The 14,814-nt window shown below is 35.3% G+C and overlaps 1 long non-coding RNA gene across 1 annotated transcript; it reads left to right on the top strand.

The window, feature by feature from the left end:
* The first annotated feature begins 1,759 nt into the window (after positions 1-1,759).
* LOC307151342 lies at positions 1,760-13,501 on the top strand. Its single transcript, XR_013819867.1, has 3 exons — positions 1,760-2,124; positions 13,144-13,296; positions 13,486-13,501. It is a non-coding gene; the product is annotated as an uncharacterized lncRNA (long non-coding RNA).
* The last annotated feature ends 1,313 nt before the right edge of the window (positions 13,502-14,814 follow it).

Raw genomic sequence — 14,814 nt, 5'->3', positions numbered from 1 at the left:
CATTGTTCAGTTAATGAGAAATGTACATTATCTTGAAATATCACACACTGACCTTACAGTTATGTAAAATAGTGAATGTAATTAGAAAAGATTTGTTTGTGTGGAGGACCAGAAGTAATTCAGCACATTGGACAGCTCCCAGTGCTGAACCAACTGAACCACATCTGCAGAAGAATTTCTGAATGATGCAGAAATGTTTTTGTCCTTCCTGAATATTAAGGAAGTATTAAGAAAAGGCACATCTGCATTAGCACTCTCTCAGAAAAAAAGGTACAAAATCTGTCACTGTGGCGCTACCTTTTCAAAAGGTACACCTTTGTACCTAAAGAGTGCATTTAAGTCCCTCAAAGGTACATTTTGGTACCAAACGTGTACATATTGGTACCAAACGTGTACATATTAGAACCCTTTTGAAGGGTACTGTCCCAGTGAAAACTTTTGTACCTTTTTTTCTGAGAGTACATCTTGCAGACATATTTAAAAAATATAAACCACATAAAAAAAGGCTGTCATAGAGCATCACACACTTCATCTGACTCAATAGAAGTTGATTACATATATATGAGACAGTGAGTTAAACAGAGAGAGTAACTTGGTAGACAGACTGTAGACTTCTTTGAGGTGAGATATCATCCAGATAATACATTTTACTCTGAGCTTGTTTTGGTATTGTTGGATATTATTGAATAATCACTGAAAAAAAGAATAGCTGATAACTGTAACCCACACAATTGTGCTTAAATTGTATATTCCAATTGTTGTAATAATTTGTCAGTTTTTGGCAAAATATAACACTGAGTTTAAATGATAATTTTCAGTTTAATACACACTTTATTAGAAGGCTATTAAGATTAAGAAACCATGAAAACATTCCATATGCATGTTAGTGCAAATTTGTTTAAGATGGAGTCAGGTAAACACATGCACTTTAACCAACTAAAAAAAAAAAAACTAACAAAGGCAAATAGAAACATTTGTGTTTTGTGACCAGTGATCTACTGAGAGATTAGATCTGAGAGTTTGATGACATGTAAAAGCAACACATGTGAGGAGGCTGTAAGTGGTCTAAATGAAGCTTGTGGGTTTCCTGTTTTGACATGTTTAGATGTTGTTGCCTCGTAGCTTTTTATTTTTACCCACTTCAATAAAACAAAGAACCACATTAAATGTAACATTAGTTCTCCAGTTCAAAGGACTTTTATCACAATCATGAATTTACCGACTGCATGTGAACTCTTGTGTTTAATACATTTCTAATGCTAATCATATCTTAGTTACATGTTATCACTAAATACTGAAGCCTCTCTGCATATCTGTTCAATGATAAAAAGGTTTAAGATTTGCCTGATTGCAAAGCCAAATCAGAGCAAAAAAAAGGTTGTAGCGTAATCGATGGCTGGTTAAAATTGCTTTTACTCTTTGTACGTTCACACAATAACCCAATTTCATGCCAACCCCTCATGACGTAAGGCTTTTTTTTTAAAGCTAAAACTTTCCATTGACGTGAACGAGTTCGATAAGAGCTGATGTCTGTAAGACCCTCACCAGAGTCAGTTATTCATAGACACTCACTGAGATGGAGAGGTCAAACCTCATCGCGCTCATGTGTAAGAAATATTATACTAACTTCTTAAGATGTTTTTGAGAGTTTTTGAATGAAAATGTCTATTACTGTGAACATGTTTGTATGCTAGTATAATTTGAAGTGCTTTACATATTTATTTTGTGCTTTTACAGATGTTTTACTTATCAGTCAGAACAGAATCTATGGAGCAGAAGTGGAGATGAAAGTCAGACCAGGAGACAACATCACTCTCTACTGTGATCGCTCTGTAACTTTTGGTTTCATTATTGTATGGATCAGAAACTGCTCTCATGAAAATCAACCCTCTCTCGTAATAGATTTTACGAAATGGGGCCTGGAGATATTTCAGCATTACAGCTCTGTCCACAACCGCTCCAGTAATTCTCATGATCTACATATTACTAACATCAGTGCCTCTGATCTGGGACTGTATTACTGTGCAGAAGTAGAGAATAAGGTAAATAAAGATGAAAAAGGCATCATCTCCTCATCTAAAGTATACTATTATGGAAACCGAACAACTCGTCTTTCTTTTGCAGGTAAGAAAATATTTCGGCTAGTTCTTATTATATCATTGCTTGATTAATTCTGGAGAACTTTACCTTTCTCTGTGAAGAAGCGAGTTTAACTGATCAGAAATATTTTTATCAGCATTATTGATGTGTTTATGTTTATTTTACATAGAGCAAGTGACTTCCTGTTCTGGACTCTTGAACATTACCTCCACACTTCCTCTAGACTGTGTTCTCTGCTGGACGCTGCTGTTCAGTGTGTGTCCGGTGTGTGTTCTCCTCTCCTCACTCCTGTCCTCCATCTGTGTGTACTGCCTCTGTCAGAGGAAAACTACAGGTAATTGTTCACAGATTAATACTCTTCTTTTGCAATATACCACAGTTTTACTTTAATGTACAGACAAACAACTTTTGTAAATGAAGTGCAGCATATATGTGCACAAACTATTTAAGTATATATATATATATATATATATATATATATATATATATATATATATATATATATATATATATATGTATGTATGTATTTTTTTATTTTTTATTATGTTCTTATATTTTAACAATCCATTTTAGATTCTGCAACTGATCAAAATGACAAGCTAAAAAGTAGAAATGTTGTTGAGGTAAGATAAAGGTACGGTAAACATACACACAGTCACCATGAAATCAAAATGGACAATTCTTATTTTTTTTTTATCCTTGTACATCATATTTTTTTTTTTTAAATTAATGTCCCCTTGTGATCTTTAATCAAAATATCTTCCTTTCCCTGTTGTAACGACATCTCATCTCTTCTTTGATCATTACTAGTGGATTACCATGATTTTCATTTTAGAATTACTTATACATTATGCATTATTAACATTAATTATGAGCCTGTATATAGTAGTTTTGTATGTATTTAATTTTATTTATTTATTTTTATTCCAGGAGAATGGTGATGAAGAGGTGTGTTACGCATCTTTAGACGTGATAACCAGGAGACAAAACCGGCTCAAGAAAACAAGAGTGCAGAGTTCTGACTTCAGTACATATGCTCAGGTCAGAGAAGGAATAGATTAGAAAGTTGCAGGTACCATGATCAGTGAAACTGATGTACTAATGTTTATCGTTAATCGTAGATAAAATATTTAGCAAAAATTAAAATGCTTCTGTATTTGAAGTAAAGAATTATCAAATAAAAACGTTTCCTTTAGTAAAAGTACTCCAGTATGTTTCTATACAGTATTTGTGGACACACAGTAATGACCTGCATAACAGGATGTAGAAGTGGGTTTCCTGTATGAAGTGGTGTTTAGTTTAAGGTGTGTATATTTCTCTTAAACTGGATGACCACAACATTTATCTGACTCATTTTTACAATAAGCATCATCAAATTTCCCTGAAACACACTCCATGCTGAGTGAGAGATCAGCATTCTGGGCCTGCTGAGCAGGATAGTGTGTTTGGATAACAGCTGGTGACAAGCAAACAGGCGACATGTGAAGTGGGTTGTAAAATGTAATCCAAGTGTTAATCTAAAACTTTTAGTGTGTCTTACAATTGCAAAGTAAAATAGAATCCCTACATCCATGCCCACTTTAGTTGCTCATCTGTAGAAAGATACATTTCTTGTTTATCTTTTTTGTTTACTAATTGTACATTTAATTCTTTAGAACATTTAAAATGAAATTGAAAGAAGTTATTTGAAGTGTTTCTTTTGAACCATCAGAGTTGTTCTTCAAAGGAGCTTTAATGCCCTGTTCTTTTTTTCTCAAGGAAGGGTCTTGCCTTACTCTCAGTTAAAAAGATAGCCATCTTAACCACAAATGTTTCCATAGTGCTTGTGTGCATATGAGAAACAAGTATGAAGACAGAGGATGGTTTGTGAGTGTAAATGTTCATGTGGTGAGTTTGTGGTGAAATTGGTTTGTTTGCATGCAATGTCTGCAAAAGCTTGATTGACAGTGGCAGTCTTTCTTTAGACTCTCTGATGGATGAGGAAGTTTCACATTTACTGCATCTCTCAGAATGAAGCACAGACTGCAGGTTTAAAGGAGAACTCCGGTCAATTTTAACATTGAGCTAATTTTTTTGTAAATTTGGAGTGCTGTCAGTACAGAGAACAACGACAAAATTCGGTGTTGCCTACACCGTGTTATCCTCTTTTTAAAATTTGCACCCTGTTGACTTCAATGGGGCAAGTTTTAAACCTGCTTTTAGCCTCTTAATATCCTCTATGTGTCATTACAAGTGCCCAGCCATGTGAGTGATTCCTTCAGAGTGAACGCGGGTGAATCTGATTGCAGTAGATGTGAAAGATATGAATAAAAATGATGTTATTTCAGCCAGCGTACATACCTGTATTTACATCCTGTTTTCGGTCGAAGCCCACAGTAATCGATTGTCGAGTTCATGCACATAGGTTTAGTACGTACGATCATGCGCCCGAACTCGACAATCGTCTACTGTGCGCTGGCTGAATTAACATCACTTTTATTCATATCTTGCACATCTACTGCAGTCAGATTGACCCGCGTTCACTCCGAAGGAATCACTCACATGACCTGGGCACTTGTAATGACACATCAAGGATGTTAAGAGGCTAAAAGCAGGTTTAAAACTTGCCCCATTGAAGTCAACAGGGTGCAAATTTTAAAAAGAGGATAACATGGTGTAGGCAACACCGATTTTTGTCATTGTTCTCTGTATTGACAGCACTCCAAATTTACAAAAAAATTAGCTCAATGTTAAAATTGACCGGAGTTCTCCTTTAAGGTTAAGGAGATGGACTTCACACATTCCAATCCCTTTTTTCTTACACAATTAATGGATTAAATGCACTTGCTGAAGTAAAAAAGGAACAAATTTAAGGTTAACTAACACTGGGTATATAATCTGTTGATGAACCCAAAGGACAGCTCATCGTACATTTACATCTACATACTGTACATTTTTGTTACTGTATATTATGGATATGATTTAAAGTATGCGTCTACTTCATAAACATGATCTGTTTATGTCTGAAAGAGACTCAGTTTAGTGGTTAGAGCAGTCAGTGTGAGAGTTTTACAAGTGGCCTGAGGGGGCAGTGTGCATTTGTAAAATCAGGAACACTTTGGGCCCTATCATATACCCGGCGCGACGCAAGTGTTTTTTCTTAGTATCAGCCCGACACAGTTATCATTTTCACATCCTGCTGTTGTCTAAATAGCAAATGCATTTGCGCCCATTTTTGCACCCATAGGCGTGCTGGTCTGAAAACATAGTGTGTTCAGGCGCATTGTTGTTGTGTTGCTATTTTGAGGCAACTGAAATAGACTGCAGTCAATGGCGCAGTAATTTTTTGTTATTTAAAGATTGCGTTAGTAATGTGCGCCTGTAGGCAGGTCCACAATGTGCATACACTTTGTCCCGTAGGTGGTCTGCTCACGCGCTTTAACCTCGTGCAGATCCTTTTTTTCGCTAGAGAACCATTCAGTTTCTCCACTTGCAAATTCCGCCATGTAAATTGCAATCCGCTATGGCGTGAGCGCAACTGGCTTTTAAAGGGAAAGGGAAATGAGACTCTGATTGTTTTTTTTGCAAGTTATGCTCAAAACACACCCATTACTCATTAAGAGAATAGGGACAACCCTTTTAGACCACCACACATCCCGCCACTAAACAAAAGTGGATTCGGACACGTCCTAAGTGCACTTGCGCTGTGCGCTTTAGACCATGCGCTTGGATCGTTAAATTAGGGCCCTTTATTTTGATGGTCCCTTTTGAACATTCTGTTGACTTTAACTTTGTAACTACATGTCAACTAACTCTCATTAGAATATTAACAGACTGTCTGCTTAATATCTGCTAACACTTTATTGTGATGCTCCCCAACAGCAATATTACTACTGACTATAAGTAACTCTGCAACTTCATCAACTTATTCTAACCCTAACCCTACCAATACTCTACTAACACTCTAATGAGAGTTAGACATGGTGCAACGTTACTTATAGTCAACAGAATGTATTAAAGGGACCATCAAAATAAAGTGAAACTGTAAAATCTTTTGAAATGTCCAAAATATTCTTATTGTTCTTATTATTATAAACTGTCTAACGTTTATACTGTCTTGTTTTCTAATATTTATTGGCTTTATTTTTGTGCAGCACTTTTGAACTGCACATCTTTATGTGAAGGTATGTGAAGCCAAATAAATAATAATAAAATGAGCCATGTCAAACCATCTTGTGATTTAATTAATTCAGTGTCTTTAGTTGTGTTGTAAGTGAACTTGGCTTCGCTGTTTAAAGGTTTTGGTTGTGCTTCGGCTTTGTGTCCTTGTGTGGATGAATATGCATTTGTACTTACAAATTTAAGTCTGTTAATGATTCCAGATTACATGACAAATTTTAGTTAGTAACGTATAATCCATTTACATTACACATTTTAGGTTATAATATCTGACTATGTTTAGAATACTTTTGACCGAACTTGTTTATCACAATAATTTGAATAGGATACTCTTGTTCCATATTGATATAAAAATACAATGAGAAAGAAACCCACTAATCGTACAAACTACTGTTCAACTAGTTTTCAGTAAACAGGATTCTATCCTAATCATATATATATATATATATATATATATATATATATATATATATATATATATATATATATATATATATATATTGCCTTGTCATAAGTAATCAGGTTGATTTTTAGGAAGGATCTTTCATTATTCAATGTATGGAGGACCAGTATAAATTCAGCACATTGGACAGCTCCCACTGCTGAACATAGGCCTACTGAACAACAGACATGTCAATTCTGAAAGACGAAGTATATGTGGTTGTACTTTCTGTTTGAGTAAGTATTAGGAGAAGCCAAATGTGCCAAATATGCCAATGTTATATGCCAATATAAGAAGCAGTAATATGGCATTTATTTAGTCTCAAAACTCGCGCATATAGGCGCGTGCACAGGATACGAAGGCAAACGCGCCGGCGCGTTTCTACACCGCGAGCGCACTAAACCTAGCTTCAGATCCGCGCGCACAAATACTGTCCCGCGAGCACGGGGCTGTGACGCATTCTCGCTCGACCCTCTCTATGCGCTTGCTTATCAAGACAGAGACGGGCTCTGATCAAGATGACTTTTGAGACTTTGTTGGCGGGGACAGTGGCTGATGTCTCCGCTCATTTGATTGCTCACTTTCAACATACAGTCACCTTGAGTCTAACGCCTCTCTCTTTTACCCGCCGTTTTTGAGGGAAAGGAATCAGCCAAGATGTCTGAGAGAATAAGAGGTAAAATTAGGAATAATCTGTATAGTTTAAAATCAACATAAAAATATAGACCCAATGCATACCCAGATAGCAAACTGACGTAAAATCAACATAGAAACGATGTTGATCCAGCATCCTTTTCCGCATCGAAGTAACTGTTGAATCGAAGTCAGGCGCACCATTGAAGACTAACGGAAAATCGACACAATTAACTTAGTTTGTTTACCTTAAAGGCTGCAATACACTACATGACTTTTGCTCAGATTTTGTATAGATCACACATCTACGACTAATCTGGGTCAAGCGCCTCGCGTTGTGTTTGCACTAGAGCGGATGTGTATGTGTGGGATATCACATATTGATGTGTCATGTGATATCTGACATATCAGTAAACCATCTACCTATTACAGTTTTTTTCAATCGCTAACAAGCGCTTACCCATACTTCAGATAATTTTTCTAAACTCTTAACACAGACTCACACCTACAAAACACAATTGGCCAAATGGTTAATTGTCTTCTCAAAAACACATTTTGTTAAATATACACTAACTCTTCATTTCAAAACAGAACACATGTTTATCTGTGCACACACTAACTTTACCAAAACACTGGAAATCTGACTCAAAATGAAATTATTCTGTCAAAGAATAACACTTGTTTTCACTTCAAAAGGTTCATGCACTCAATCAAAGTACACCAGGTTTCAAAATCCTGGCTATTGTTGACATTACTAAAACTGCATAGACTTTTATGTTTCAGTTTTATAGGTATCTGCATGCAAAACATGCAATCCACCGTTTTACACTAAATTTCTTGGTTGGGAACTGTATGTCCACATGTACAGTACTGTTCACATTCATAAACATTCCAGTAAAAAGCAAATCAGTTTTTATTCCTTTACTGTTTACTACAGGAGGTACAGTAGAAAAATATCCATGAAACACACAAGAGCATTCTGAACAAAAAAACAACAGCAAAAACATTACATTTTGTCCAGGTCGACGCCTTTTGGCCAGATTGAATCCTGCCTCATCTATGTATATGAATTCATGAGGGGCCTGGTTGGCCTCCAATTCCATAACTCTCAAAACAAAGTTTATGTAAATCATATCATCACTGTATACTATACTGTACTGTAACATATTACTGTGTAGGTTACCTACTTGCAAAGTGCAAAGCTTATAGAACTGGACATTGAATTGAATATACAGTACACTATATCTGGACATATTGTCGTTGTAGCTCCTTGACTCTCTCACTGATATATTGTTTTTGAACTGATATCATTGCAGAAGCAGAGTTTTTTTTTAAAAAAACTTTCATATTGTAAAATATTAGTACAATTTGAAATAACTGATTTCTTTTTAAAAATATGTATGTCATGTGTAAAATGTAATTTACAGTATTCCTGTGATGAAAAGCTGGATTTTCAGCATCATTACAGGAAGATGCATAAGGACTCGAAAAGCTTGTTTCTTCATGACATTGTTCAAAAGCAACACATTTTGCTAGCAATCAAAATCACATTTTGCTAAAATCATGAAATTTACAAAAATGGTAAAAGTTTCATGTAAATGGTAAATAAATGCAGTCCATACTGTATCTAAGGTTTGGAATATTGTTTTTGCTGTTGTGGGATGTTGTGTGTTAACATTTGTAAATACTACAAAAACACTCTATAATTTTGTTGGGAGGTATAGCTTGTCTGTTAAGAAAATTTAAGCATTATGGAAATGTGTTCACTGACTGCATATTGTGTGAAAAATACAAGAAATATGTGAATGGTATGGCCACAAAAGACTGATGCTGTGCTAATTGTGTTTAGAGTTTTGAAAATGTGAACACTGGTTGGACAAACGCTTGTTAGCGACTGAAAAAAACTGTAATGCTTTTTCTTAGTTTAACAACTTTTTATTTAGTTTAAGTATTTTTAAGAATAATAATTTTAAGATTTTTTTTAAGAATAATTAAGATAAATGTGTGGATTTACAGATTAGGTATTAGATAGAAAACAGAATGTTTATAAACAGTATTTATAAAATAATGTTATGTGTATATGATAGAAAGAGTTGCAGGACGCTGTACGGCGGGTGGTGTCCCTGCTGCAGAATGCCCTGTCTCAGCCAGCACCTAGAGAAAGTGAGTATTATTGTTATTGTCACCTTAATATTGTTTACAAGCAATTATTTTTAATATTCTTACGATTTGCAATATTTTATATACTTTGTTATTCAAATAGTAGTCTTTGTTTGAATGGCAAATTTGTGGTTTTGCTGGTTTCTCATAAGGAGTTTCTGCAGATTCTGCAAACCAGAGGCATACTGGTAATGACATTGAGCAGAACATGACAAGGTTTGTCATATTCAGGCAATAGAGACAGTGCTGTTTTTTATTTTTATTATTTTTCCATCATTACAACATTATTTTTTTTATGTTGTGCGCTTAACATTGTTTGTCTCTTAATGCATCTTACCGTCTCATCTCTTATTTTACTCTGACATTTTGCTTTGAGGAAACTAAGCTCAAGTAAAGTGTCAGATTAATCTACATTTTTCCATGTAAGATGAAGCTCATATTGAACAATTTGAATTTTCCCAGCCTATTTACCTACATAGATAACACTGTAGCTTTTTAACTTTCTAAAATACACTACCTTGAAGGTAAACCATGCAGGTGAGTTGCCTGAAGTGAAATGCCGTTGATGCACAGTTATTTGTGGCTGCATTCAAGTACATTATCTACACAAGAAACATTTAAAACAATTAAAAGGCATCAAAGTTAAAACTGATAGGGTTCCTTCTCAGGAAGTACGAGTATACTCAGCAAGCATAGCACACTGAACAAGTTCTATTATGAAATTTGTTTGTCGTGTGCCTTTTACTTAAAGGTAAATTATGTAAACTCTGGCACTCAAGCGGTTAATAAACCAAACTGTATACAATGCATCTTGCGGAAGAAGATTGTAGCCGGAGCTACTTCTCTCTGTTTATGTCTATAGACTTTCAATGATTTTAAGGTCTGGGCATTACATGCGTGTTATTTAAAAAGTTATGTAAAAATCTTCATTCTTAAGAATGTTTACCAAAGGCGCAAGGTCTATGCTGGTATAGTCCGTGTTCAACATGTGGAATTACTAAAATGTTAAAAATCAGCAGCAGCCAGTTACCTTTCTGGAGAAACCATCCACTCCTCCAAATATCACAATGTTGTATCTAGAAAGCAATTGGGCATAAAATATCATTCATATATAAAATTAAAACAAAGTCAATGTGTATTATGAAAATTACTCAATCCAAAATGAAGTAGCCATACAGTACTTTAGATGAATTAACTTCAAATAAACTTGACTTTAATACAAACCTGATTAACTTAGAGACAAGGGTCCTGGTAAAGAGTAAACTCTGCGTACAACACAGCCAAGACTTGACAGCCTTGAGACGATGCCCACATGATCAACCTTATGCATGGAGGCTGCAATTCTTCTCCAGTGAACGCTATGGCCTATTGACTCCAGTCTCCCTCTGACCATCCTGGAGCCAGCATTTGGTAAAGGATTCTTGATTGAAGCAACCAAACTGTCAAGCTCATCATCACTGATGGAACTATACATGTTCCTGACAGAGAGCATGTACTCTTCCATTCGTCTGAAGACTGTGCTTCTTGAAACACCCATCAGTTTAGCAAGACAACAGGAAGTCGAGTATGGAGCATTTCTTTCAAGTGTTGTTCTCCATTCAAAATTTTGGGTCGCCCTGTGGTACCAGCAGCAACTTCCACCGTGAAACATGAGGCTGGACGTTCCTGTTGTGCCTTCACAAGGTCAGACTCTGTTTCTTCCATTTTATTTTATTTTAATAAAAAAAAAAGGCAAAATGTTTATTGTAAGTTTTAAGTAAAAAAAATAATGCAGTTTCAAATTTGAAAAATTAACTCTTTAATTTAAATGTGGAGACCTCAATGTGTTTCTTGAGGTTGGATAGTTTTTTTCTGTACAGTATCTTTGGGTAAGCATAAGAGCCACTTCATCCGGTTCGAAAACTCTTTCGTTCCAACATAAGAAAACATTTCTTGTGAATTTAGCCGCAGGTGTTTATCTTCGTCACAAACTTTGTTTTTCATAACATTTCCTATATTCTTGTTCGAGAAGATATTTCACTTGGAAATTTATCACAATAGGGAAGATGATCGCAACTTCTGTTTCATGCCAACTTTAATGGTTTTTATAAAAAGCATCACACACTTTTGTGTATTGTGTAGTTGATTTATCATATGATGCATTGATCTTCACATGTGTTACTGTTTCTGTTTTAGAATATAATGCAGCTGAGTTCAGCTCAATGGACAGCTGTTATTGTCAGTATAACCAAAGTATAGACAAGCTGAGCAAACTTCCTTCGTGCAAATATGTGCACTCTAACAAACACACAAAACCACAGAAAGGCTAATGGAAACATTTGTGCTTGGTGACCAGTGATCAAGTAAGAGGTGTGAAATTTGAGTTTGACGACATGTCACAGCAGCAAATGTGAGGGCGAATGCTGTAAGTGTTCTGAATATAAGAGCTGTGGTTTCCTGTTTTGACATGTTTACACGTTGCTGGCTTGAACCCACTACAATACGACAAAGAACGTCACTTTGATTAAAAAAAAAACTTGACCAATTGAAAGCACAACATTTCTCAAGTGAAGATGATTACCTGCATGTCTGAATCAAAGTTATTTGATGCTAAACACATCTATCATATCTATCAGACAAACAAAAGTTTTGCCCTCTCTTCATATCTCTTTGATGATTATTTCCATTTTTGTGAACCAATCAGAGCAAAAAAACTCCATGGGGTAATCAATGATTGGTTAATACCGCTCTTACTCTTTGTACGTACACATGATAACCTCATTTAATGACAACCCCCTGTGACGCGAGACATTTTAGAAAAGATTTTCCATTGACGTGAACCAATCAGATGAGAGCTGCCGTCTGTAAGACCCTCATAGTGTCAGTCATTCACAGTCACTCACAGAGATGGAGAGGCCAAGAAATGCTTTCATCGTGCTTATGTGTAAGAAAACATTTTTTTTGAGAAAGTTTTAGCTATTTGCAGAGTTTTTCGAATGTAAATTGTTTGGTAGTACATTTCAAAGTTCTTTAAGTTATTTTGCACTTTTACAGGTGTTTTTCTGTTCAGTCAGAACAGAATCTATGGAGCAGAAGAGGAGATGAAAGTCACACCAGGAGACAACATCACTCTCTACTGTGATCGCTCTGTAAATGGTTTTCGCTTTGTATGGATAAGAAACTGCTCTCATGGAAATCAACCCTCTCTCGAAATAGATTTACAGAAATTGGATCTAGAGACATTTCAGCGTTTCAACTTTATCTACAACCGCTCCAGTAATTCTCATGATCTACATATTACTAACATCAGTGCCTCTGATCTGGGACTGTATTACTGTGCAGAAATAGAGCGTAAGGTATATACAGGTGACAAAGGCGACCTCTACTCATCTGAAGTGTACTATTTTGGAAAAATAACAACTCATCTTTCTTTTGCTGGTAAGAAAACCTTTCTGCTAGTTATTATTATTTCATTGCTTGTGTGATTCTAGATAACTTTCTCACTGAAGAACCAAGATGAACAGGACAAATATATATTTTTTACTAACATTCATTGATACATTTGTGTTTATTTCATATTTAGCAAGTGGCTTCTTGTTCTGAACCCTTTACACCTCATGACTGTATATAAAGTCAACATTCATTGATATGTTTGTGTTTATTTTATATAGAGAAAGTAACTTTGTGTTCTGGACCCTCGAACATCACCTCCACACTTCCTCTAGACTGTGTTCTCTGCTGGACGCTGCTGTTCAGTGTGTGTCCGGTGTGTGTTCTCCTCTCCTCTATCTGTCTGTACTGCCTCTGTCAGAGGAAAACTACAGGTATCATTCATTATTGCACACTCTTCTTTTGCATTGCCACAGTTTTAATTTAATATACAGATAAACTTTGGATAAGCAAAGCCTGCAAACAAAATCTGATAGTAATGTATAAATTGAAGTGTAACACATAACCTTTGCATAACTAAACCATTATGTATGTGATGTTCTAATTTAAACAATCGACTGTAGATGCTGCGACAGATCAAAAAGACCATTTGAAAAGTGGAAATACAATTGAGGTATGAACAATGCAAACATGCACGTTCATTATAGACATTTAAATATAAGATATGCAAGTTCCAGACAGCAATTTCATTTCTTTCATTCCAGGGTGAGGAGGAAGAGGTGTGTTATGCATCTTTAGACGTGATAACCAGGAGACAAAAACAACGCAAGACAAAGCGAGTACAGTGTTCTGACTTCAGTACATATGCTCAGGTCAGAACAGAAACGGAGTAGAACTAAAATAGAACTGAGGGGCTTTCTGAAACATTCCAAATATGATAAAGGTTGTAGGTTTCATTATCATTTAACATCACATGTAATGATTCAAGGTTGAGGACTTTCTACCATTACATCTGAAAGTAAAAGATATTCCATACTTGGATCCTTGGTCCCACTTTATATTAGGCCTAAGTGTCTTTAACTACTGTGTACTAACATTTAAATTAATAATTTGATACAATGGTCTTATTATTTACAGACATGTTTTAACATTATACTTATATTTAAAAAAATAGCTGCATGTAGCTGTAATTAATATCTATAAGAACATCTATAATTACATCGTTGATCCTTCCCTGCCACCTTAAACCTAACCATGCCATGAAACCTATCCCTAAACTTACCCGAATCCCACCTCAACAGAAGCAAAAGTGTTTTTAATACAAAGATAAGACAATAAACATTTTACCTAACTTTTTAATGTAAGTACATAATTAAAGACACTTAATATAAAAAGTGACTGGACACTTTAACACATTTGTCACACATTGATAATTTGTTTATTGTCATGAGCTGTTACTCTTACGGTTGTTACTCTGGTCCTCATTGCAGTACAATGTTGTTTTCCTCTATTAACACAGTCTTTGTGGACACACGTAATGGCCTAAATAACAGGATGTAGAAGTGGGTTTCCTGTATGAAGTGGTGTTTAGTTTAAGGTACTTATATTTCTCTTAAACTCAATGAGTGCAGCGTTTTTCTGACTCAATTTTATAGTTAGCCTGATTAAAATCTCCCAAAACATAATCCGTGGCGGATGAAGCATTCTGCACTTGCTGAGTAGATTAGCATGTTTGGATAACGGTTAGCAACAAGTAAACAGGCAAACTGTCTATCTTATTTTAAAACTATCTTATCTTATGATTTTAAAGTTAAAAGAGAAATGTCCACTTAAGTTGCTTCTCGGTAGTAAGATATATTCTTGTTTTTCCTCTTATTTTTCTTCTAACTGGTGCATGTTAGGTCTGCTTTTCTTCTAAAGCTTGTAATTATTTTGAACAGTTAAAATCTAAT

This window comes from Squalius cephalus (genome assembly GCF_949319135.1).
Source record: "Squalius cephalus genome assembly, chromosome: 2".
Lineage (NCBI taxonomy): Eukaryota > Metazoa > Chordata > Actinopteri > Cypriniformes > Leuciscidae > Squalius > Squalius cephalus.
The sequence above is the reverse complement of the archived record's forward strand: the minus strand, read 5'-3'. Positions and strand labels throughout refer to the sequence as shown.